Raw genomic sequence first — 27,610 nt, 5'->3', positions numbered from 1 at the left:
GGAAAAAAGCTTTTTTTTACATTTGCAGTTTATCAGTCAGCAATTACTGTAGAATACCTGTTAGGGTTTCCACACTCTGTATTCTCTTACCCCAAATCTCCATATCTGCAAAATAATATTATTCTTACAGTTTGAAAGCAAAATCTCATTTGGTTGTTCTTCCTGCTGCACCTCTCACATCCAACCCCAGCTAGATGTCTTGAGCTTGGTAAGATCTTGGTGTGACTGTGAAAGGCTCTTCTCTAAAGGCCTGCACTATTTCATCCACAAACAAAATGGTACCTGTGTGTCCTAGGGTGACTTTGTGATGCTTTTATCCTCAATTGTCTGTTCTGTTTATGCTGGATATTAAGTTCTGCACCTTTAAGACTGATTCCGAGAGCAAAGTGGGGAGAAGTACACAGTTTGTTTGCAGAAACTGCACTTGCTCCTACGCATCCTTCTCCAGACTGTGTTGTCTGCAGCGTGGACAGTGGCAGAGAGCTCTCCTTTGCTTTTGGTTAGGTGTTTTTTAGCTAGCTGAGGCAGAGAAATTCCCCAGAAATGACTTTTCTTTTTGTTGGAACTGACCAACCCTTCTCTGAAATGAAAACTCAGAAAAACACCTGGAGCTCACACCTGCAGCCCACCAGGGCCCAGGACAGCATTTTCCAGCACTGGAGGAGCTGATAAGAGACTGAGTGAGCTGAGCTACACCCCACGACAGGGACTTTCTGAATTTGCCATCTCTTCAGAAAAGCGAGAGGTTTTATTGCTTAATATTATTAAATTTTTACACTTGTGAATACTATGCTTGTTAAATAAGCAGGGTTTTTTTCCATTTTTCTCCAAGGAAATCTTTTTCTGAAAGAGTAAGGGGAGAGGCCGCAAAAAATTGTTTTCTAGAGGGACTCTTTTGGAAGTTTCTTCCCAAATTTACCCTAAACCAGGACACCATGGCAACTCAATACAAATATATAAAGACAACTTCTGATTCCATAGTGGTTGAAATTAAAGAACCTCGCATTTCAACAGAGGATTTCTCAAGTTACCTGGGAGTTTTGAAGAACTGTACTATGCTGCATCATAGTCTCTGGTTGTCTGTCATTAGTTTTATATGGACTTGTGCTATTTCAGATTTCCAGAAAGGACCATTTGCTCTACTTAAATAAAAATATCTTCCCCAACTGGCCAGTTTTTCCTGACATTTTGCTAAGTTTATTTCTGATAAATTTGTAGTCATGAGCCAAATGGTTGATACCACTCTTTTTTAAAAAATGCATGATTGTTTGGCAATAATTTTAACTTCACAGCAGGGTATTTTATGGATACAACATAAGACCCTGCTGTGCTCTAAAATTCACAGGGTGAGAGTCTCAGCTCCTGTAAGCCCAGATGTACTTTTGAAAATGATGGATCTGTACTATCTTAAATTACTTACAGATCTATCCCAATACAACAAAGACTGAGAAATCTTCAAGGAAGCTGGACTTGCCAACTCTATTTGAAAGACTTTTCCAAATATTTATAAATACCTCTTTTCTTTTCTTTCCAGCTAAGACTGGCATGTGACTTTAATCAATTGGACTTCAGTAAACTTCACACCTCTGTTCTGTAGTGGTCTGTTAAGCTGTTAAGGCTTGTGAAGCTTTGTAGGTTTTCAGATAGGCTTTTTTTGCTGACAGCAGCTGTTTCCAGCGTGCAGTAGCTCCATATAAAGGGATAACTTAGGCCTGAGGGAATTAAGTAGACGAGTAGATTTTAATAATGCTGTGCACAGTCTTAAAGAGAATTGAATTGTTTAAATATGAACATGGCTTTAATATTTAGCAAGGGGTCCAAATATTCCCATGGCTAATGTTATACAACACCCTGCAGGAGGTTTTGGTGATCTAAATTGCCTTCTAAATCCCTAAATCACTTGAATGGCAAGAATTGCCCATGTTTAGACAATCTAAATAGCTATATAGTAGTTCAGATGTTGTCTAAGCCAAAGCTCACTATATGCAGAAGAAAAGGGAATGGATGATATCCTGCCTTTGTCTGGGCTTAAAACTAAATGAGGCTGAGATTTACAGTCTAATATTGGACTCCATTATTTACAAAGCAATCCTGATGGCAGCAAGAACCCTCTTTTTTTATTTTATTTTTTTTTTTTTTCACTTATTTCATTGTACCTTTAGGTGTTCCTCCAGGATGTAAATAATGTCTATTCTAGTCCCCCATCAGTTTCAGAGAGGTGTCAAAATACCAGCTTAAATACCTCAGGAAAGATGCTCTGTCCACAAAATCATGGCCTATTTGAATAGTAGCAACTCACACAACAGAGAGCTCTTTCTCAATCTGTATGGCTGAGACTGTATCACCAGATAGAAAGGATGTATAAGGATATCTAAAGCAGAAAGGCTACATAAGGATATATAAGCCAAGCAATCAGCATATGTGCAAGAGAAAGTTGAATATTGCCAGATATTAAGCTGTTCTCATACAAGACGGGGAAACAAGGTCCTATTGTTCTTTTGGGGATGGCTTATTTATCCTTCTGCATTAAGAATCAGTAAATAATTGCACAAGTGGTCCAGAACTCAGGATTCTTTGTCCTCCAGGAATATCAAACAATCAGAGTAGAAGCTTTCTAATCTTACGACTCCATTTTATGTCCACAAAATAGGTCTCTGGAGCTTTCTTAGACGACAGCTGCATTAGCAAACTGATCAGGATTTTGACACAAGCTGTAGGGCTGGCTTTACTTACAGTATGGACAAATGTATATATGGACAAATAGCAATCTTCAAAAAAATGCCAGTGAAATGCTCAGGGAACAGCATGGACTGAGGACTATCCCTAGCTGAGGGAATTCTCCCAGTATGCATGATGGCAACCCTGTTTTGGAGAGTGATTTGGACAACATTTATTGAAATTATTATAACCTGAGTCATTTATGTTCTGTGTCATCACTTTCTACGTCTAAGTGCGTAAACCAAGCTTGTGGAGATAGTGGTGATGCACACAGTCATCTAATTTTCACATAAATTATCCTTCAATTGCATAAGTGTCTCAAAAGTACCTAGCATTGTGTCTCAAAAGTACATTTATATGCCTAAATTAATAAAACTTCCTCAGCAGGAATGAGACGACTTTTATACACCATATTATAAAGTGCCTGTGGTTTGAAAGTTTTCATGAATTATTACCTTATTCGCAAAATATTTTAAAACAGTATGTCCAATAAGTTTTCCTAGTATGCATATTTTTATACATATTATACAGATAATAAGTTCAGCTTGAATTTTTCTGCTGCTGCTTTGAAAATACAAGTAATCATACAGGTCATGATCTCTGCGTTTAATTAGGTGACCATACTGAAAACATTTTATAAAAAGACGTAGATAAATAAAACAAGGTCAAAACACTAACTCATTTTCCAGAGGAGAAACATCCTCTGTGTAATTTTTGCTAGCAAGGCACTAAGGTTGCAATAACTTTTGCTAGAAGGAGTTACAACAGAAGACTGTGAACTGGAAGAAAGATCCTACAAACGTGATATACAATTCTAAGGAGAAAAATCTAAATTGCTTGTAATTTGGCTATCTGGAAATGTTGTATATGATTTATCTTTTTGTTGCAGCTGGAATAAACTGTGAAGGTAATTTGCTGAAGAAGCAGTTTACTAACCTAGTTTATTCCCATTAGACAACACTGCCTTATAATGAGTAATGGGAAAACAAGTCTCATTTTTTAATGCATGATGTATCCATTTATGTAGCATTTACAGACCCAAAAATATATATCTGCATCTGTGAATACAGTACAGCCAATTCTGTTTTAATTTTTATTAAACTAAGTTCCTATGTTTAAGATAAGTGTTACTGGTAGTTTTTATAGTAAATCCTTGAAATATATCCTAAATTTACTAAACCTCACACTAAAATGCCCTCTTTAAAAATTGAATTTCATGCTTTCTTTGTTGGGCAAGTCTTAAGTAAACACTTAATGATGCAAAATATTGCAAAAAAAAAAAAAAAATCTATTATGCTATCAAATGAAAAAAGAAACAGCAGAAAGCTCAGAATGAACTGTTCCCTGGAACAACTTGGCTTTTGCAATTGTTCCAAAGTTTGAGGACTTTCTAAACTAGAACAGTGCCTCTGCCTTGTTTACTAGCTACATGTGTACTCTCCTCCTTGAATCTGTCTAATCATTTCTCTAATATAATTTCCTTTTGACATTCACAATATCCCACCATAATGAGTTCTACAATTTCAACACTAGAGATAAAAATTGTACAGAAATGTGCACAACTTGTTAAATATGAAGAGGTTTTTTGTTTTTTGTTTTTTTTTTAATTTTTTTTTTTTTAATTTGAAGTACAGGACCTGTTCAGAAGGTCTACACAAGTCTTGGTACACATGTTCACTTTCTGTAATAAAAGACAGGATGCTCAGACAAGACCTGGGAAAGAAAAGCAGAACAGAGGGACCAACAATAAATATTTAAATATACAGGGTGATCTGGAAAAAGAGAAAATCTTGTAGGATTCAAAATCTTTACTTGCATTTAAAGAGACTTGTTGTACCAGTTGTCAAGCAGGCTGTCTAAATGTCCTTGTCATAATTCCAGCCTGGAGGCTGGAATATCGCCCACAGGGCATGTGTTTGCACCTCTTACCTCCCCCCAGACTCTTACACAAGTGAGTTATGTAAAGATTTAAGGGAAAGTCTGTTTATGTTCTTTTTCATACCGTTCTTTTTCACAAGTGAGAATATTTTGTTACACAAGATAGAGTTACAGAGCTGGGTGATAGCAGGATGAGGAATGCACCAGCAAAATATGGGCAGTTGAGAATAGTTCAGCTGAGATCCAGTAAATGCAGGCAATGAATAGAGTATATGTCAGAAGGCTGCCAAAAATGGCAGAATTTTAGAGAGGAAAGGTCTGTCTCGCACAATCTGCCTAGGGGACATGTCAAGCAGCAAAAGAATTGTGAAGGAAGGGGCAGTGTGATAAGTTCACGTGGCTTCTGTTCTAAAATAGAATGGTATTCCCTGAGAGATAAATGTATTATTCAGAAGCCATTTCAGGTCTTGGCCAAGGCTGGACTTGAGGATGCGTATAGGAATCTGCACAAAGTAACCATTTCCTTGTTAGCTGCTTGCATTTGCAGAACACATTAATGGCAGTTAGGGAGGGTTTTCAGCATTGCTAATTTCAGTGGCATTTTTTGAAAAGGAGATGTGGAAGCTATCACTGTCCTGAGCCTTTTTTAGTTGAGGGTATGGGAAGGTGTTGAAGCAAAAGGGAGAAAAAAACTCTTATGTTTCCCTGCACGTACAGAAGGGAAAACTGAAATTGGAGACTGAATCAGAAAATACTAATTCACTATGCTATCTCTTCATTTGGTTTTCAGGACAAAAATAAACTGAGATGCAGGCCCTGAGATGCAGGCCCTGAGATGCAATTGAAATAGAAAAGCATTGTAGACTAATTGTAGATAATAGGATATAGAAAGTGAAGATGTAAAGCAGATGGTGGGCGATGTTCAGTGGGGAGGTCAAATTTTTGTGGATATCAACATTTTAGGATTGTTAGCATTTAATATACATGTTAAGAAAATAGCTGAGTGGTAGAACCTGTGTGCATTATAAGGAAAAATATTTTGTGCACCATGTAAAATCCATGATGTTGAAAGCTTAGTTTTCTTCTGAACGGTACAGCTCTTGTTTCTTCTAGATATTTTGCACCTTATCTCAAGTTTTCTTCAGCTTGTTTACTGAATTTTCAGTCTGCTTGCTCAGGAGATTTTTAAGCCAGAGCAAGCAGACTAAAAATTCTGTAAATAAACTGAAGAAAATGCAAGATAAGGGCTAGTGTGTTCAAAAAGAAAGAAGAGCTGAAAATACCTTGGCAAGGAATTAACTCTTTACAATATCTACACACATGCACAATACACTATGTGCATGTGTGCTTTCATCATGTGCATTAATCAGATTTTATACACAGTGGCAGGTGTGGTTTGTCCTACATGCCATGCATAGCAGTGCATCAGCCACTCACTGTTTCCCATTTAATTAAATGGGAAAGACATAAGTAAACTGCTGACAAAGGCACAATATCACAGACAGGCTTTGTGGCCTGCCACTGTATTTAATTAATTCAAAAATAACACAACTAGCTGAGAAGAGAGAGCAGAATCTGTGTGATTTTGAACCCATTTATTCTCATACATGTCCAAATGTCATAATGCCCTCACAAAATCAGATTAAGAAAATACAGATCAAGTTGTAGAGAAATATATTTTAAATGTTCTGTTACTGGTTTTTTAGATGCTTCATTTACTGAAATTGGCTTTTGCGAGGTCTTAAGAAAAAAAAAACCTCCCTCATGCACCGCTTTCAATTCACTTCATCTGTAAAAACAAGCCAAGGAGTGGTTTAATTTACTGTTGATCACTGGGGAGAAAAAAAAAGGAATGCAAAATTTAAATGACATTCACACACAAAGTTAATAGCTTTTATCACTCTCAGAAGGCAAGTGTAGAGGAAGTATTACTTCATATAATATACGACCTGGTTTCAGCTTTATTGTCTTTAATAGTTAAAGCACTGCTGCAAATGTGCATGGACTTAAGACATAGAGCTGTCTTACCAAAGCAGTAACACTGAGTCTTACAGAATAATAGATTTTACTTTTATCACAGAGTTATTTAGCACTTTACATTCATAGATTTCAAATTCCTGAACTGAATGACTTACCAACATAACAGCCAGCAAGGGAATAGCGCAGAAAGGCTGGGAGTGAGGCTGGGAGTTAAGAGTCTTAGATATTGCAGGTCTCACAAAAGGTGAGGCACAGATCTCCAGAGACCCACTCTGGTGCACCTACTTACACATTGCTTCCTTCAAGGGGAAAAGAAAAAGAGAAAACAAAAACAAACAAAAAAAAAGCAAGCTGAAGTAACAGACAAATGTGACATGAAATAAGACCTCCACATTTATATCACAACATGACTGGTAACACAAAAAAAAGAGGGGGTTTTTTTAATATTTCAAATCCCATCAAGGTAAAACCTGGGCAATTACTTGTCAGAGTTCATGAACAGTGCAAGCTGCACAGGTGAAAGACCCGTGCTAGGGTACAGTTTATCTCCATAATTAGAGCACTCTTTTCTGCAAGTTAAGAGGACTTTAAATCCTTCTGATGAATTGGTCAGGAGTTTGGCTCTGGCCAGCTCTAGAAAGAAGACTAAGAAAATGTTACTCATAATGTCTAGCTGTTATCTGTTACTTATAATGGGTCTCAGTCAGAAAAGGTATTTAATTTTTGATCTAACAAAGTAATAAAATTTAGCAGAGTAATTTCACTCAACTAATCAATTTCTGTTTTTTAAATTTCTTATTTGGAGTAACCCCATGAGATAAAACAATAGCAGCTATGACAATTTTTTTTTTTTTTAACACTTGTGCAGTAGCTTCTTATATTCATGTATTTTATATAGAAAGTGAATAAGTATCTGCCAGCATAAATTCTGTAGGTATTCAGAGTTACTCCTGCATATGTTACTATTTTTTTACTTCTGTTGTGTTTTCCAGAAGGTAAATTTTATGTTTAGATTGAACGTTTCATTCAGTTTCACTCAGCTGTAAATATGTCTACAGCCAAACTAAGTTGATTTCAAAGAGGCTTTTCCATCGTCATCATCTCAGAATAGAAGATGCATTTAACACCATGGGACCATATGAGATATCCAGTAATGCTGTTACCAACTGGCTAGGTCAGCAGGATGTTTTCAGCATTTTTATGGCACAGCAACCATGGGAGAGATGCCTTTCTGTCAGACCAAATCAGCTGCATAATACAAAGAACAGCAGTAAGAACACAGCACCAGCAGAGTTAATGCCACTATCAATATGCTTTTCAGTTTTCTCATCAAACTACACACAGTTCCTGCCATAACCTGCCATATATAAAAAAATCCCTTTTTTAATTTATTTCTCTAAGTAATAAAAACAATTTTCCCACTGATGCCTTCCCCGAGTAAAAAACTTATCTAAGGGAAGGATGATTAGTAGGACATCTTCATTAATACCAGCTAAATCAGTTAAAATCCAGGGAATATCAATGTGTGAATAGCAAATAGAGTTGATTGTTACTTACACCAAATAGTGCTTATTTATATATGTTTCTATAAAACAGCCTCATCAGAGTATGACCCAAAAGGATGAATTTATGCCTTCTGGCCCATCAGCACCATCTACTGTGACTTGACACAACAACAGTCTTTGCCACAATAAGCCCAAGTTTCACTTGTTTTGGTTTTGGGTTTTTTTTCTTTACATTTCTTTCTTGGGATTTTCCTTTTTCCCCACTTAGTGCTCCAGAACAACCTATCAAAAAAAGGTTTTTCAGAAATTCTACATCTCTGAATATTTTTTCTGAAAATGTGACTATTTCTTCTTCAGAAAAAATCATCCCACAGACTTCAAATGGTTGAATAATTGTAAAGTTTTGAAAATGTGTAAAGCAAAAACATATGTTCAGATTTTCTTGCTTTTAACTGCAAGAGTGGAGGGAAATAAGGGAAAGAATAAAATTTAAAAAAAAAAAAAAAAAAAGTTTTAAATTCAGCATAAACTAAGTCTCTAGAATCCATTCCTGAAAACGAAATTATAGTCATCTCATGTCTGGTCAGTATTGAATGGGACAGATCTGGCAGAATTTCATGAGGTTATCAAGTAGGTGCTAGACTTCCAATGTAATCCTCCCACACAATGCATTTATAATTTTGCTTGGAAGGCAGAGAGTTCTCTTTATAGCCTAAATACCACCAGAAAAGAGGTTTAAACTATTAGATAAAGGCTAGAGATTTGCTATCTATCATCATATCTAATTTTAGCTATATCACTTTCTCTTTTGTCTGCTTCTTTTCTTCCTTTAATTCAAAGACAGATGAATCTGCAAACCTCTCTACAGATTTGTGTTAGACTAATGGACTCACTGCCTTAAAAAACCTTCAGTTAAATCTCATCAGTTTATTCAAATTCATTCTGGCACGATAGCAATGGTTGCAATGACTGTTCTGACTCCAGAATAATGCTTGGGCAAATGAAAAGAAGCAAGTTTTCTGACAGTTTTCAACAGGGCCTGTCCCATTCCTGGTTACATAGTGCATCGCTTTTATGAACTCATGATAAGAGAAAGATGAAACAAACCAAAAATTAGTTTTGAGAAAAAAAGGATCTTACTTTTTCTCATAGAAACGGTTTCAACTTTTAAACTTGCCCCTTTAGTTCTCCCCAGAATGAATACTCTAGCACATATGACATTGGTCCCTCAACTATGTCAATGGGCTTATTTCTGCCATTTATGGAAGATATGCTTATACATACTTGCCTTCATGGGTGTAATAAATTTTGTTTGCTTTATTTTTCAGACAATAAATCATTGAAAACTTATTTGCCAAAGCTAAGACATAGGTTTAAAAAAAAAAAAAATGGCAATAATGAGATACAGAAAAGAATGAGGTCCTCAGCATGCTGCATATAACAGAAGAGCAACCTTCCAGAAAGAAGACAGTGAAGTAAATTGACCATGTTCCTTCCTTTTCCCTCTTATTCAGGCATAAGGTGATTTCTAAAACTCTATCTATACTTTCTTTTTGTGATTTGAAATGACAAATTCCTAACATTATGTGACTTGTTGTGTGCCATTCTGGGTTATAGAATGACTACTTTTTCAGGCAGGCATACAAATCTAAGAGAACTCAGGAAATAGGAATACATAATTGCATCCTTCAAATATATAAGCAAAACACACTAATATTTTATATGACCTCTTAATTCTTAAAAGCCATATATTTACTTTTGTTACTATCACAAAGTGATATGGTGCAGGAACATTTTCTTTTCTGTATGTCCTTCACATTTTCCCCAGCAGTCTCTTGATACTTAATGTATTCTTTTCTTTTAGCTTCCAACTCCTCTTTTACCTGTCCATCAGCTCTCCATTCCATAGATCCAAGCATGCTTTTCAGTCTTTTTTTCTTTTTTCTTTCTAGACAAAAGGAGGTTGTGTTTTTGATTCTTTTCACTGTAGTAAGAGGAGATGGAACTTTAATGGCTCTAATAAAACTTTTCTCCTGTACTCCAGTGTTAAGTTACCCTTTCCACATACTGTATTTTGCTCTCTAATAATTATTATCTACTAAAGGTAAAGTTTTCCTACTTCTGTAATTGATTACATTTTTAATATTTGCTAATTCATTCATTCATATTGGATATTTTCAGTGTAGCACAGACATTAAACTACCATTATGAGGCAAGAGTTTAAATGAGCTAGTCATAATCTTGAGGTTAAGAACAGTCACACAATAAAAACTCAGAACACAATAGTGCAACAATTGCTCAAGTACTGACTGCTTTACATAGCTAAAAACAACAAACATAAATGTATCAATATTACATTTACACTGTACCTTTTAAAATACTGAATTTTTGGTACAGATTATGAACAAAAGCTCAGATCATTGTCCAGTTTGAAACAGTGGACTTACTACGACACATTTAATTCAATGGATTATGTCTAATTTAAATAACTGTAAGATAATGTTTTAAGCAAGACTACAGTTGGTGAGGTGGGCACGAACTGGAGCAGGTAATGCTTTTAAAAGCATAAGCCTTTTAAAAATTGACAAAGTGTTGGAATTTCATTCATGTAGTCTCTGATAAGTTTAAAGAATAAATTCCAAAAATGTTATCATGTTATCTCATGAAGGAAGAGTCTTTCGATATTTGGAAGTATCACTCAGTCAGCGCTGGCTGAGCAATTAAAAAAAAAAAAAAAAAAAGAGATTTGTCAGCATTAGTTCATGGATTAAAAGATCTCATATAATTGGCAAAGGCATTTGAAGAGACAGCTGATATGTAAAAGCTTCAGACAAAAATGCTTGAAGATATCATTCCACTTCTGTGCAAGAAATTACTAAACAGACTAAGGACTCTTCAATCTAAAAAAAGAGGTTAATTACAGTACAGATTGAAGAGAACATAGAGTATAGTATATGGGATCTGACTTTCATGAGCTGACTGGATAGGTTGTTAAAGGAACTATGCACAATCAAAGGAAGGTAGCAGATTCAACAATAATAACAAAAATAACAATTAAAACTAAAACTAATAATTCACAACGGAGGTAGTCTGAGAGAGTTGCTGTCAAAGGTTCTTATTTGTGCTGGCAGTCTACATGAGATCCAGGGGAAAAAAAATCAAAGAAAAAAATCCATTGGGAAATAATAAATATTTCAAAGTCTCCTGCGTTACAAAGTGGAAACCGAAAAATAGAAGGAAGATACTCTTTTCCAGGAGTCCTCTTAAAGACATTCTTGGAAAGGGTAAGGATTAAAGATTGCTGTGAAAAATGAGAGACTTGAAATTGTGCTGAAAATTTGAATGTTCACAAAACTCAGTATAATAACGCAAGGTCTTGCATTAATCTTGGGAGTGATGCATTCCTGGTGTTCTTATGTTCAAATTCGGAGTCCTTTATTTCTTCCTGATGTTTCAGTGGTTATTTTGTCTCTCTTACCACCAGCTTTTATCTGCTGTCAAGAGATCTTTTAGGTGCAGCCAAGTTCACTTAAACTTCCACTGGAGGTGGAATTGACCCACGTGAATTACTCAAAGCCAAATGCATACCCTTATGCCCCAATTAGATTTTACATGGATGATACACATTTTAGTTTTAAAGTGATTTAGTATTAATGAAAAGTGATAACCTTTTAGTAATTGATCATGGACATACAGCATTGGGCCACTTAATACTTTATTACTGGTTTTTATAAGTCAGTATGGCTGAACTTCATGCTTGGAAATGGGGCCAGTTGCAATGAAATTAAACTAATTTCAGATTAGCAAAGATTTCAGGTGAGGATTTTTTTTGTTTTGTTTTGGGTTTTTTGTTTTGTTTTGTTTTTTTAATCTTGTGAAAGAGAATGTCTTCTTGCAGGATAAGTCTTCATAAATACACATGATCCTGTTTTGATGTTCCTCAACTATTTAGAAGTAAATTATATTGAAATATGCCATGCTTTTCCCAGATTCACCACGCTGGGTTTGTGACTACGAACTTTGCCAAAATGTCCATAATTGAAAGTAAAGGCATATTCCAAGATCTTTCTAGTTGTACTACAGGGCACTCGCCCCAGAAAACAAAATGAACAAAAAGCCTAACAATTTTTCTGCCATGTCCCTGGGAAGGTTGTTACAGTGAATGGCTGCTCTCACTACAAAAACAAAATTCTTTCTTTCTGTTGAGATGAAACCTCTCCAGTGCAAATTGTATCTGCTTCCCCTTGTCATCCCTATGTGGCTCTTCCAAAGAGATAGCCTCCATCCTCTTTGTAGCCATCGTTCAAGTACTTGAATACTGTGAAGAGAACTTCCCTTGAGCCTTTTCTTCTCCAGTCAGAACAGGTCTAACTCTTTCAGTCTTTTCTCACAGGGCAGATTTCCAGATCTTTGATCATCTTCATGACCCTTCTTTGGATCCTCATGTTTTCTCCCTTTCTTGGATTGTGGGGGCTAGCACTGCACACATTACTCCAGATGTAGCCCAACAAGCACTGAGAAGGGTGGAATGATCATGTCTGTACGTCTACCAGCGATGCTCCAGGGTGTGATTTGCCTTTATGACTGCAGCAGCACTCTGCTGACTTCTGCTCAGCTCATTGCCCAGCAGGGCCCCCAGGTTCCTTTCAGCAAAGCTGCTCCCCAGCCACAAAGAGCTGAGCCAGTACTGGGCTATTTGTCCCAGGTGCAGGGCCATGTTCTTGTGTTTGGCTAAACTTCATGCTGCTATTTCTAGCCCATTCTACCAGCCTGTCCAGGCCTCTAAGATGGCTGTCTCTTCAGACACATTGTCATGGATTGACACTGGATGGATGTCAGGCACCCACAAAAGCTGCTCACCCACTCCCTGCCGCAGCCAGACAGAGGAGAGAAAATTTAATGAAGGGTTCATGGGAAGAGATAAGGACAGAGAGAGTTCACTCATCAAATAGCATCAAGGGAAAAACAGGCTTAACTTAGAAATATGAAGTGAATTAATTACTAAGAAAATCAGAGCAGGATAATGATTCAAAACACCTTTTTAACCACACACACACACACACATTTTCCAGCTCTACCTCCTACCCCAGTTGTGCAAGGAGGCAGGAGATGGGAATTATGGTCAGTTCATCACCTGTGGTTTCTCCCAGTGCTCAGGGAAAGGAGTGACTCCCCTGCTGCACTGTGGAATCCCTCCCATGGGAGACAGCTCTCCATGAACTTCTCCAGCATGGGCCCACTCCCATGAGCAGCAGCTCCCTGTAAACACCTGCAATGTGTGTCCCTCCCACAGGCAACCGTCCCCCTCAAACTGCTGTGGCGTGGGTCACTCTTCTACAGGGTGAAGTCCATCAAGGACAGGCTGTCCCAGTCTGGGAGCAGTGCTTCTCTCTCCATGGGTCTCCCACAGGACCACAGCCTCCTCCAGGCATTCACCCTCTCCAGCATGTGCACCATCCCCATAGGCTGCCGGTGGATCTCTGCATCCTGTATGAACCCGTGGGCTGCAGACGCACAGCTGCTTCACCACAGGCTGCAGAGGAATCTTGGCTCTGCTGCCTGGAGCACCTCCTCCTCCTCCTTCTCCATTGTCCTTAGTGTCTGCAGAGCTCTTTCTCTCCTATGTTCTCACTCAAGCTCCTCTGGCTGAAATTAAAACTGTGTAACAACTTTTTATTTGATTTCTTCTTAAATATGTGATCACAGAGCCATTACCCCCATTTCTGATTGGCCCAGCCTTGGCCAGCAGCACATCCATCTTTCAGAGCCACGAGGGATTGGCTCTGCCAGACACAGTGGACGCTTCCAGCAGCTTCTCACAGAAGCCACTCCGGTAGCTCCCTGTTACCAAAACAAGGCCATGCAAAGCCAATACTCACATCCACCATACCAACCAGTGTTGGCAAACTTGGTGAGGGTGCTTCCAATCCTATTATTTATGAAGGTGCTGAACAGAATGGGACCCTGCAGGACCCACTTGTGCCAGGCTGCCAGCCTGAGTAAAACCCACTCTCTGAGTGCAGCTTGACAGTCAATTTCCTACCTACTTTGCAGATTACCTATGCAGTATCATCTCAGTTTTGCCAGGAGATGGTTGTGGGAAACAATGGCAGATGCTTTGCTGAAGTCCAGGTAAACAACATCCACAGTTCTCCTCATGTTAGCGGATTTTATTTTTTTTTCATTTGCCCTTGGTAAATCCATCCTGTTTTTTTCCCAGACATCTGCTTCATTTGTTTTAAACAGTTACCAGGAGGGCCCACTATTACTTTTCCAGGGACTTAGATAGGTCTAATGGGCTTGTATATTCCTCAGTACTCTTCTTGTAAATGGGTATGACTTTTGCCTTCTTCCACTCAGCAGTGATATCTCCTGGATAGAGTTTGGAACTAGAATTTAAGGTCCCTTCCAAACCATTCTGTGATTCTATGATTCTATGAAATGGTCTGTGCTACAACAAATGGTCTGTGTGACATGTTTGTACAAGTAAAGCACATACATCACTAAATTATAGAGTAGGAAGTAATGTGATATCTGTCAGTCTTTATCTGACGAGCTCATTGCACATTAGACTGCAGATTTTTTGCAAGAAATAGGCAGTGAGGGATAGTGAAAGCTTCAAAGAATATCTGATAAAATTACAAATTCTGGAAACTTTCAAACCTAACAACCTTCACAGCAGGAAAGTAATCAAAGCATATATGCCCCCTGTAAGCCTGATCTACTGACACTCAGCTGGTTTATAGTATTCCATTTTACCACACAATGTCAAGGTTTTTAAACGTGTAATTAAGTGGATCATTACAAGTATTGTGTAACAAGAAGAAACATGGGGTCTTGTGGGCATGCCAAAATTCCAGTAGAAGCTGACTTAGCTGTATTTCTGCAAAATTATTATTTACACATTTGCAGTAAATAACTACTTATAGTTAAATATAGTAGTAAATACCTTCAGAAGTTACTGATGGTGGCAATTCTACTGGCCAGCCAGTAATGACAAAAAAAAGTAACTTCAGTAACCATCTGAGCAAATATTTTGCTTTACTTCCATTCACTGTGCTCTCTGTTTTTTAGAAAATTAAATAAAGAGCTGCAGTGAGTAATGTACTTGTGAACATCAAGTTTTAACAGTTGAAAAAACTAAAACACTACAATGCGCACATTGGAGCACATCTAATATAATACCACATATTACATATTACCTTTTTGCATTTTACATTATACTATACTGTCGTTCTACTCAAGCAATGATGGAGAACATTTCTTGTATCATAAAAGAGAAGGCTATTTAAAAAATAAAGCAAATGTCATAAAGTCTATTTCAGATACTCTTCCACCATGAAAGAATTTAATTTTTTCCTAAGGAACTACACGACAACACTTGATAAATCTTACTCTGTTTCAACAAGGAGAACTTAATTCCCTCTCATCTTTTACAAGGTATTTCTGTACCACATTGATTCAGGAATATCTTGGGAAAAAAACTGAAAGCCTTAGAAAATGTGAGGCTTATGGAAAATGGATATTTATAACAGATATTTGGGGAAAACTTCTGATATTAAAATTAAAGTTGCAAGTGACCTTTTTTTTTTTTTTTTTTTTTTCGAAATACAAAAGTTCTGCATGCTTCTGCTTGGAAAAGAAACAAATACCTAGAACCAGACAATAAATTGTTATTGTTAATTGCATTGTAGAATTTTTTCATGTTGTTCTGCTTAGGCTTATTAGAACTCATTTAGCTGTAGTTTCAACTTTCATTCTCTAGCAGATTTAGTTTGTACCCATTAATTATGACTGTCATGGAAGAAATACTGCCATTAACAATGCCAAAATCCCAATACACGTATATACGCAAGCTTGGGATGTGACACTAATTGTTATAAAAGCTTCAACACAATCCTCTCTTGAACCCATGAAACTTATTAGCTCAAACTATTGTTACAGAGAAAAGACTTTATACCTACTTTCACCAAGTGAGCAGCAGGAGACTAAATGATTTCAAAACAGGTTAAGGAGTTATAGTAATTACGGAATAATTATTATCTCTCAAACTGAAAGAAACTTTTCCCAGGGTAATTTCCTTCCTACACTATGAACTTTGAAATTGGAGCTGGGCATGAAAAAATTGGGAAACTAATGCAACTGATATAAGCATCAAAGTTTAGTTCATTAGATCTAGATTTAAGAGAGAAATACAGAACAGTTTACAATGGCCTACATATTTATTTTTCATTACATAAATGCAATATAGCTGCAAGCATGGCTAACCTAAGATGGTGACAGGCAGTATTTGATAGTGAAAATGAAAATGAAAGGGCAAAAAGAAACTCTGTGGCAGACAGTGTATTTTTATTCAGATGTATTGGCATAGGAAACAGATGTTAAAAGAGGTTAATTCAATATTTATATCAACCTCCAGGAGCAGTAAAACAATAAAACTGATAGTCACTAAAAGGAGAAGTGCTTTAAAACCAGCTAAAGCCAGACTACAAAGTTTTACTTTAGTCATGACAGCACCTAGTGGTCAGAAATATAGCACCAAAATGTCAGACTAGGCTTCCCAGAGTAGATGTGAGAGGGAGAAAAGCAACAGCTATCCAGAGACAACATATATCATGTGAAAAGCCATGATGTTCAGATCAATAAAACAGAACACTAAGCAAGATGCAAGAAATCTTGCAAATTAATAAGCACTTATCTTGGCGATTGCTCCTTGTTCAGGGAAACAAATGCATAAGGATGTTTCTCATTTTGTATTGTAGTGAACAGAAGTCCCTCCATGTCCACTGATAGCATGTAGGCCTTTAGTTCAGGTAGAACAATCATAGAATCATAGAACTGTTTGTTGGAAAAGACCCTTTAGATCGAGTCCAGTCATTATCCCAGCACTAAGTCTGCCACTGAATCATGTCCATAACTTCCACACCTATACATCTTTTAGATACCACCAGTCATTGTAATTCCATCACTTCCCTGGACAGCCTGGTCCAATGCTTGACAACTCTCTTCATAAAGAAATTTTTCTTAATAACCAATCTAAACTGCCTCTGGCACAACTTGAGGCCATTTCCTCTTGTCCTATTTCTTGCTACTTGGGAGGAGAGACTGAGACCCATCTCACTACAATCTCCTTTCAGGTCGTTATAAAGAGCAATGAGGTCTTCCCTCAGCCTCCTTTTCTCCAGAATACGTAACGGAAAAGACAACAGAAGCTGAAAGGACACAAACCCATGTGAAGGTTAGTGCTCAGTAATTTAGGCATCAGCGTCGCAGTGTCCCTCACGCCCAGCAGGCGCTGACCACAGGCTAGCCCAGTTCTGCACTGCAGCAAACGCGGATAAGTCGAGGTTACAGGCAGGGCGAGCAACCTCCTTCCTGTGGGTCTTTGGTTCCCCACACCGGCGCCTGGACCTGATGGCATCACGACTATGGCAACGGACAAAGGGTCGATTCTCTCCAGAGCAGGGTAAAAGGTGGTTTATTAAAGGGGAGTCTGGCAAGGAGCTCTGCCTCAGACCCTTGCTGCCCAGAGAGAACCCAGATCAAAGCTGAGCAGAGACTTATAAACGGGGGAGGATCCAGGGGTGGCGACAACAGGTCAGCAAATCAGGGAATACGGGGGTGTAACAGTGGGTGTTAACTTCTGAACAACGAACGAACCACCAGAGGGGAGAAGGGGATTTCCCAGGCACCAGCCTATCACTCGACGCCTCCCCTGGGTCTTTCCAGAATCCAGGGAAGGGTCCCGAAGTGACAGACAGGGCAACCAAGAGGAGAGAGAGGGGATTGACAGGGACAGGTGGAAGAAGGGGATGATTGACATAAAACGTCTGGTTATATAACCAACTCATGGGGGGGAAACCATTACAGAAAACATGGGGCACAGTGGAATGAATCATTACAAAAAACTTCTTATAAAACTTACAAAAATAACTTAATAAAACAACTCTTGCACCACCACACATCAGAAATGAAACTCTCCCTGTCATATATTCAGGTAAACACTATGGCTCTCAGTATTACTGAATGGTGAATGAAAGCCTCTCAGGCTGAAGCAGTGATTAGAAAGCCAGATTCTACTTACTAAGTTAGCAACCTAGTTAAAAAGATATTATGCAAAATACAGGTAGTTTTGTACCAACATTTCTACCTATACTTCTGTGAATGGACTGAAACTTTTAAATATCATTATGCTATTATTCCTCACTTTATTATCACAGCCACCCCCAAGATTGTGTCATTCTTAATTGACAACAGTGGGAAAGCATTTCTGTGCTTTCAAGTAACCGGCGCTATAGCTGCTGAATACAGGTTTCTCAGGAGTTAGGAAATCATGAATACTAGGCTGTTTATATAATTCTGCAAGGGCCTGGTTTAGGCTCCATTAAAATTAATTAAAAGCTGTCCACAGATTTCAGAAGTGCAATGAATCACTGGGAAGTGCTGTCCTGCCTAATAAGTATTTTGATCTTCACAGTCAACACCCATTTATATAGGTTTTTAGATGTCATTGATACTAGTTCGTATACACTAATTTCAGCTTGTCTAGTTAATTCTAAATGGAAAGAAAAGTACAATTAAATTGCACTTCAACTTAAAATAAAAATGTTTCATTATATTATTGAAATTTATTTCATTTCAATTACTTCATCACAGTAACTTTCAATTTACACTAAAGGATTTTTTAAAATACTTTTTCAAAGAGGATACCAGCTATCATGAAAGGTACCAAACATCAAGCCTTAGTTTTGGGTAAATAATTCATAAAGAGAAGATTTCATGGAAACAATCTGAAATGCTTCATTAACTTGAAGAATTTGTACCTCACATACCAACTCTCTACTTGATACCTTATGACCTTACAGGCTGTGTTAAGTCTCTATGGAAGAAACTAAAGGTACCAAAGAATATAATAGATTTAGTGACATTCAGACAAAAATTGCACTTTAAAAAAATGTCTTGAGTGAATTATATTTTACTGTGTGTTAAGCAGACAGTTGTTCAAGGATTTTATCACTTATGAAGAATAACTTCTTTCCATCTTTTTTCATCTTTTTTCATCTGCTGGATCTGTAATATTGGGCTGGATCTGTGGACCAGTTCATGACAAGATACTCAGAATCAGACTGCAGTTCCATTCACCTTTTCTTGGTGGTGAAGCTGATTTAAGAAGCCTATGATGTAATGCCATCATCCCACTCATCAGTTACAGTCTGCCACCTGTTCAATAGTCCAAGTATTGCTACTTATTACCACAGTGAATACATATAAATATATACAGTAACACAGTATTTGTGGTGGTGCAGAACTGTTTTATTAGGTTTTTATAAGAAGTTTATGTTATGGTTCATTTCACTGTATCCCCAATTCTGTATCCCTTTTGTGTTGTCTGTATAATAAGGTGTTTTGCGTCAGTCCTCCCACTCCTCACCTGACTTGTAACATCCCCTCTGCCCCAAACCCCCTCTCTGGGGCAGCTTGTCTATCACTTTGAGAAGCCCTCCCAGGCTGCGAAATCTCAGGGAGAGGGCTTCAGGTGATAGGTCCCCTGGGGGGAATTCCTTTAGCTCTGGATTTTAGTGGTCCAAGGCTCGGGGGTGGGCACACCTTGTTACCCCCTGAATTCCCTGATTTGTTATTTTGTTGTGTCCTCCCTGGAACCCCACCCCCACTTATAAGGTGGAGGAGGGAGATTCAAATCCTCTCAGCTCAGAGCTCTCAGCTCCTCAGCTCTTCAACTCTGGGTCTCTGGCCTCTCTGGCCTGAGGTTTGGACCAGCTGTGGACTTCCGCAGCCGGCCTGAATAAACATCTTTAACCTGCAAAGCTGAGAGCCAATCTTTTCTTCTGCTGCCGTTGCTGTCACAACACTATTTGGTCCAGCTGCTGAGAAGCCGAGCCAGCAGGTAATAGCCTGCATGCCCCCCAGACTGGGAACTTCTGTGGCTGTGTTGACCCGAGCTAGCCAGAGGTCATCTCCCGCCCGGAGTGGGGACGGACACAGACACAAGTATTTATCTATTATAATTATACTTCTATATGGTATTTACATAACTTTTATGTAAGAACATGTATGTGAGTGTGTATATGTTAAAAAAAATTGTATACCAAGTAAAAGCCATGATATTGGTTTAATGGAAAAAAAAAAAAAAAACAACAGGAAGGGGAGGGAGAAGTATGTGAAGAGGAATGATTAGCCAAAATAGAAAATGTCTCCTGCTATCTGTCATAAAGACAAGGTATGTGAAACCTTTCATACCTCTATATCACCTGGCTGTTGATACACATAACTTGACAACTGAGATCTAGGAAGAGATTTAGGGCCCAGCCCCAGGAAAGAATATACTATAGCAGGAACAGTCACTCTCTGTCCCTTTTTAGTCTTCTCCCAGTGCTGAATTTTTCTCTCTTTTCCACAGTGACTTTTTTTTTTTTTTAATATAAATTCCATTCTTGTTTAACTTCTCCCTGTATTTTTCCTTAGATTTAATGATCCATTTGGGGGGATTTTGAGGCATTATACCTAGAGTGTGTCAGCAATGCAGAACCCAAAGTAGCAGAAAACTATTTGAACTCTTCATTAACAACCTGTAGCACCTTATCTAGCCTGTATTACCATGCCCAAACTGTGCCAGGGAGCTGTGTTAACTCACTGGCAATACCAGCTGTCAGAGAAATAAAGTTGTTTTTTGATCTAATGGCTAGAGTAGTATATATTTTTAAACCACTCAGTGAATCCTGATATAATTTCTTTGGAATAACAGCAATATGATAACCTAATATTCCTCATGGATATCTATCCATACAAACAGGCCTACAGGTCTGATTGTATAGGTAGATCAGAACACAGTTAGATTCTCCAGTTCCAGAGTGAACGAATGGCTGCTGCCTTATGGAAGGAGAATATTTCTAATGGATAAATCAAGAACATTTTGACGGAAATGATTGGCTTGTTGTGTGCAGCTGTTCCATGTAAGTTTCCTGATAAATAAAGCTTAGGTGTTATTTTTGTAGACTTGGTATAATCTGTAAGGTGACAGGAAACAATATACTATGTTTAATATGCAACAACAGATGAGCTTTCAGAAAACCTTATTGGGGCTAATGTATTATTGTTAATGATCCTATGGCTTACCATATGTCTAGACAGTAAAGTTAGCTAATGCATTCTTGGTTTTTTCAACTTCAATTCCTTCATAAAACAAACTGATAATAGTATTAAAACTAAAGAATGAAACTACAGAGAAGAACACACTTGGTTTTGCTCCAGGGTATCAGTATTCAGACTGCATTACATTCATTAGCACTTACAAAATTTACTTCCTGACAGTAGCTGTTTGTATAAATTCTGACCTCGATTATATATATGACCTACATGAATATGCTAGAAGGTGGCACTGGAGATTGCTCATTTCCTATAATAACAGGACATGGGATTAATAAATTGTCAAATACTGTGTAATATATTCAATTAAATTTTTTCAAGTAGCAAGGAAGATTAAAAAAAAAAAAAAAAAAAAAAAAGTGCTGAATGCAAGAAAATGTAGAAGACAAACAAATAATGATCAATACTCCCAGTAGCCACTTTACAGTAATTTCTGAGCAGTGACAAATGGCACACAATTTTTGTTCTAGAACTAAGAACTTCAGAGAAAAAGTCTACAGATAAACTATTTGACTCATTCTCAGTATTACAAAGACAGAAGAACACCAGCGTCAGTGGAATAAGAAATACCTTGAAACACCAGCTAGAAATACCTTGGGTACAACTGGGCTCAATATCTAAGCTTCAGAAAATGAAAAATGTAGAAAACATTTTTCAGAAAATGTTTGGATTACTTACTTGGGTTTGGATTTCTGTGTTCTGAATTTTCAGATTTTTTTTTTTTTTTAAATAATTTTCCTTTATTTCATAATTCAGATAGTAAAGGAATATATGTACATGTGAGCAGGCCCACAACCAATCACATGCCTACACAAGTTAGTTGGGACTATTCCAAAGGAAAAATGGCAATTTCAGAAAAGCAATCATCATTTTCTACCTTTGTGCTGGTTTTGCATTGATTGACATTTGGTGAAAAGGGAAGGAAGTGTTTTTTCTAAGAGAAGCTGTTAACAGCTTCCTCTGTGCTTGACAAAACCAATCAGTGGCTAGTTTTGAGGACTGATGCCTTGTCAAGTCACAATTAGAAATGTTTCAGAGCTGTTTTGGAAAAACATATGAATTTTAAAATGTTGAATGTTTCTGCTAAAGTGAATTAAAGCAACTACTAAAAATTTAATTTTTACTTTTGCCTGAATGTTCTCTTGATGAAAAAACAGAATAAAAAATAATTCTTTCTGGCCTGAGTAAGCCAAAACCTCTTCTGGATTACAGAAAACCCCAACAATTTATAGGTATTCGTATAATATCACCATGCAGTAAAGTTTACAACTAATTGTTCCTCTCATGGAATATGGCATCTTTGCCTTCTTTGCCTTCCTTGCAGTCCAAACCAATGAGAAGTGCCATAAAAGCACTGAATTAATATGAGTTTCACTGTAGTGGAGCAGTTAAGGAGGTCATGTAAACAGGTATCCATCTTTCCTGATAGCTTTTGGTAGACGTCATGCTCTTTACAGCTGTTGGTCAGCACCTTAAAGCTGAGACTGGTACTAAAGTGGAGAGTTATTCCTCTGCTTAATTCTACTGTAACAATGAACAGTTTCATTTAGCCCTTTCATAGCTCTTGCTGGGAGAAAATATTCACATTTTCAAGCATCTTTATTACAGAAGGAGATAATTTTAAAACTAAGCAAGGAGGTCTGCTTAGATAAAACTCTGCACAGCTCCATTCAGAGCAAACAGCTGGAAGCTTAGGCTTCAATATTGCACTGATATAGAGTCAAGAAGATTTCCTTCAGTCAGGCATTGCTCTGACAAGGGGGACATCTCACAGTAGTTTCACAGCTGTTGGTGCCTGCTTTCCAGCTGAGATCATGGCTCAAGGTGTGAGTGTTTTTTTCTTCTGTTCCCCATCACAGCAAAGTTAAATTGCATAGCTAGTACAAGCAACAGTCTGCACAAAAAGGCTGCTACTGTCTTTCAGTTCAAATACATCAAATGTGGATGAATTATGCATGTTAGCAGGGGTGCTATGTATGAGTTTGGGATGAGAAGGCAGTTCCTAACCATCAAGACTTACAAAATATTTTTCACAAGATAGACTGATCTTGAATACCAGACTTGTTTGCCAAACTGCATCTTATTTTCTCAGGATTTTTCTCTCTACTGTTTTAAAAAGAAATTTTTATGAAAGGGGGCAAAATATGTAATAGGAATGTGGTAGTATTCGTTTTTATAGCATCCATGCATACAAGGGAAGGAAGTTCATCTTCAGTCAACTACTTGTCAGCCAAGAAGGAAAATGTTACCGTTTTTACACATTACCCAGTAAGCAATCCTACCTTTTTCAAATACTATGATGAAAAACTTTTTGTTTCATATGGAGCTTTATTTACACCTTTTGGAAAACTTCAAAAGTTTAAAGAGATACAGCTATACAACTGTTTTAATTACAAATAGTTAGAGAAGTACCCCCAGTCACAAATTTAATCACAGTGTTAATATAACTTTAAAACTCTGTAATAATTATCTCTTTAAGAGGCTCTCATCACACAGGCCCTTTATTGGGCCATCTGCTTTGTCCAGTAACGTTCATTCGCTCATGTCTTCCAAATTTATGCAAAATGCCATTATGGCTAATACAGAGTCTTCAAGAGATGCAGAAAAATATATATAGATCAAATAGTCAAAAAGTCTCCAAAATGAACTAAAGCACTAAAGGAATATATTGCTCCACACTTGTCAATAAGAAGTTATGCATTCCTGTGCATTCAGATAAACTAGAAAGATCATCCCTCATTTTGCAATTAGTTATAGATCTTATTTCTTTTATTTTCTCTCCATATGATTAGCTTTTATTCACAAGACTGGAGTTTAAATTCATTCATTTCATGCACTGTGGCATGTCCTGGTGCCAGTGTACACTATTTTTAGTTCCCACACACATTAAATTATATATTTTGTTCTGACTCAGAGGTGATTTATGGCTATATCTCCTTTTCCCATTACTTATCAGACAATATGGATAACACAGATATGTCAGTTTGTTTGAATTTATGCCCAACACTCTCTTCTACAGCTTCTTGTTTTAATACCAGTGGGCAAAGTAGTACCATACCTAATCCAAATGTGTATGGAAGAGATACTCGTCATCTCAGCCGCTTTTCTCCTGCTGTTCATGCAAACTTCTTACTCACTTCAATACTTTATTACACAGTTCTTCCATCAACAACAGCAAATCACTCTACTTATAATTCTGATATTAAAAAAAAAAAAAAGAAATAAAAAGAGTGAGCACAACTAGAGGACTGTGCATTCAGGTTTAATACACTTACATTGCTTATCTGGTACTCGGTTAGATTGCAGAATTTTCAGAATGAAAGGCAGGGAGTAGAAAATGTATTTTTGTCCCTCTTGGTACACCTCTGGCATAGTCTAATTTATGATAGCTGGAGATAAATTCAGAACATTTAAGCCTTTTTATATAGGTCTCTAGAGTTAGCTCACAATCTGGTTGCTACTTTTCATTCACAGTGAACATAATTTTGATTTATTTTTATTTCTCCTCTTCTCAGCTTTTGCAGAATGCTGATGTGTGCATTTACTTACAAATACCATCTTGAGACTGACGAAGTTCTCTTTAAGTAACTTTTAAATAAATATTCCCATGATTATTTTCCTTTTAAAATCTTCATAATCATTAATCATGTTAAATATCAGATTGAGAGAATAGTTATATTTACTTTTAAAATCTGATTGTTTTGTTTACACTAAATATATTGACTATAATCCGTGCTTAGCCCTTGATGGTTTTAATATTTAATGCTTTTCCTTAGAGCAATTATTAGTTTCTTATTAATCAATGCTTTAAAATATGTTTTCATTAAAACACCTAAGCACTTTACAGCATGAGCTGTTTGTTCCCTGACTGTCTTACAAATCTGGGTCTTAATTAGCTGATGCTGACAACATGCTCTGTTCCCTTTGACTTCTATAGAAATTAGAAATACTCAGAAGCTCATAAAAGATACCTAAAAAACTGTAAAATCGAGCCCAGCTTCCTACTGCTCATGAGATGTTCATGTACACCCTCTTCATAAGTATTAATTTTATTTGGCTCTCTCGTGATAAAAGATGGGACAAAAAAACTAACAGAAAGAAGATGTTAGGAATAGGGAAAATTGCTTCTCAAGGAGCTTCGTATGGTAGCATACATGTGCATTAGCATGCATCAAAGTGGTGCAACCCTAGTTTTCCACTCTGATTCCTATCATATTTCAGTTTAGAGTTAGGAGCTATATTGATGTAAAAATAGAAAATGTAAATCCTTCTTACTTTGAAAATGAATGCGTTCCCCTTTCTTTTTCTTCCTAATTTAAATACACATAGATACTTTTAAAGGCCTCCAGGATTCCCTGGAATTTCTTGAAAGACACACACTAAAAATGTTTCTGGGGCCAATACAAGGGGATTTATTACTACATAAAAACATTGATTTCTCTGCACCTCTTCTCCTTTTTTCTGAAATCATATCATGTTTCCTCTGATTCCTTTTCTGAACACATTTTTATCAGTTCAGGGTTTTTTCCCCTCACCCAGAACTGCGTGTCTTGAAACTTTCCAAGAGCTTTGCAGTTCAGGAAGTAGTTATTGTTTCCATTTAACACACAGAAAACAAAAATAAGAAAATATGTTTACCTGAAGCCACTAGAGACATGAAAAGACATCTCAATTTGAAGTCTAACCTTCTAACTAAAAGATGATTTCTCAATTGGTTCATGATTTAGCAAGTTAAGGGAATACATTCAAAGCACAATAGATGATTCCAGCATCTAAATGAGCTCTCTGTGTGTCTATATTTGATCTGGGCAAGAGTGCATAACTTCAAACTCCATCCTTCACACAGCTTACAAGTCCTTCTAGGGTTCCCCATTTCCTTTAGTAGATCCCCCACTCAAAGGACTGGATCTACAAAAGGATGCTTGTTGCTACTCAGGCAGATATTCACCTCATAACGTCATGAATGCTTCAAAGGCCCACAGATTCAAATTTTGTTCTGGTAAAGATTTTTGAGTGCTTTTATTTATCCTGATCATCATGTTCAAAGCAGTTAAAGTTCTGATGGACATAGTTCATGTACTTACTTCAGCTCATTCCCTTTCTGCTGAGTCCAGTTGTTAGACTCAGTCAATACACGTTTCTAAAAGGGATCCCCTCCTGCGGTGTCTCTCTCTCCCTCTCGGAGCCCCAGCTCCATTTTTGCCTTGGCTAGCTTGAGAGGCAAACCACAGTTGGAAGGATTTTTTCCTCAGGGCCCCAAAGATCTCAGAGAGGCTGTGAACCTTTTCCTTTAGAGAGAGCAGGCCCCCGTCGATGGCAAAGGAAAGTGTCTGCATGCGAACTGGGGGGAATCCGGGCTTTAGTCAGTCTTTCTCCTGTGGTCCTGCCCCCACCTGGGTCAGAAGCACCAGTCCTTGTCCCCCAGCCAAGAGGTTTTTCCACGTGTTCTTCCTGGCTTTTATCCAGGGGAAGGGGCTAGAGGCAGGGACAAGCCACTATCCAATCAGGGATAAGATGGGAGTGGAACAGAGTTGGATTACATTCCAGTGCGGGAGAATGGGCGGGGAAAAGGAGAAGGGACAAATTTCGGGATGGTACATTTTCTAGGGGAACAGGGGGGTATAGAAGAAAGCATTACAAAACCCAATATAAAAATGAAATACAATATAAGCTCAAATAATGCACAACAACACCCTCCTAATTTAAATGATCACCATTATTTTCAGATCTGTATTTTAGAAATATATTCGATATTTGGCATATGTCTACTGTACCTTTAGCAACAGAAAACTCTTCATACGGTTATTTACAACAAATTTTCAGGCTGGTCACTTTATTTTAAAGTTAAATCTATTAAGTTTATAACATCAAAATAATTTTTTAAATATTTAAATTATTCTTGAATTTCTTTTTAATCTTTTTGCCCCAGTTTAGCCATCAATTTTTTATGCCAACACTGGCACAATATGTTGTTATTGGTCTCAGAAATCTTCTAAGTATAATATTATTCTTCTAAATTTAGTGGCTACTCTTTTTATTATTTCTGTTTAGTCTTTAGATCAAAATAAAAGGTGTCATTATAACAAAATCAATAAAATCATATTCTTTCTGATATTTTTGAAGGGTTAAAATTATAGTGTTACCTATGTTTGAAGAAAGAGACTCCTACAAACAGCATAAATTACTATTAGAGTTTTGCAGTAGTATAATACAACACACATTTCTCTATAATATTCTAAGAAACTATCTGCATTTAGATATTTGGCACTCTTAATTACTCCACATCACATAGGCTAAGAATGATGCTACATAAACAATCATAATTTGCTATATCAGTTTGAAATAGAGTACACTTGCTGGCATGG

General features: G+C 37.2%; 1 long non-coding RNA gene across 1 annotated transcript in view; it reads right to left on the bottom strand.

The window, feature by feature from the left end:
- Window positions 1-24,426, bottom strand: part of LOC120753119 (uncharacterized) — a 34,490-nt gene extending 10,064 nt beyond the window's left edge. Inside the window, exons 1-3 of the long non-coding RNA XR_005700975.2 lie at window positions 24,304-24,426; window positions 6,732-6,875; window positions 4,356-4,431 (exon numbers count right to left, since the gene is read on the bottom strand). This is a non-coding gene — a long non-coding RNA (uncharacterized LOC120753119). The remainder of the gene's footprint in view (window positions 1-4,355; window positions 4,432-6,731; window positions 6,876-24,303) is intronic.
- Between the last annotated feature and the right edge of the window lie 3,184 nt (window positions 24,427-27,610).

The sequence above is a fragment of the Hirundo rustica genome, chromosome 5 (genome assembly GCF_015227805.2).
Source record: "Hirundo rustica isolate bHirRus1 chromosome 5, bHirRus1.pri.v3, whole genome shotgun sequence".
Taxonomy (NCBI): Eukaryota; Metazoa; Chordata; class Aves; order Passeriformes; family Hirundinidae; genus Hirundo; species Hirundo rustica.
Note: the sequence above shows the minus strand (reverse complement) of the source record. Positions and strands in the feature narration are given on the sequence as shown.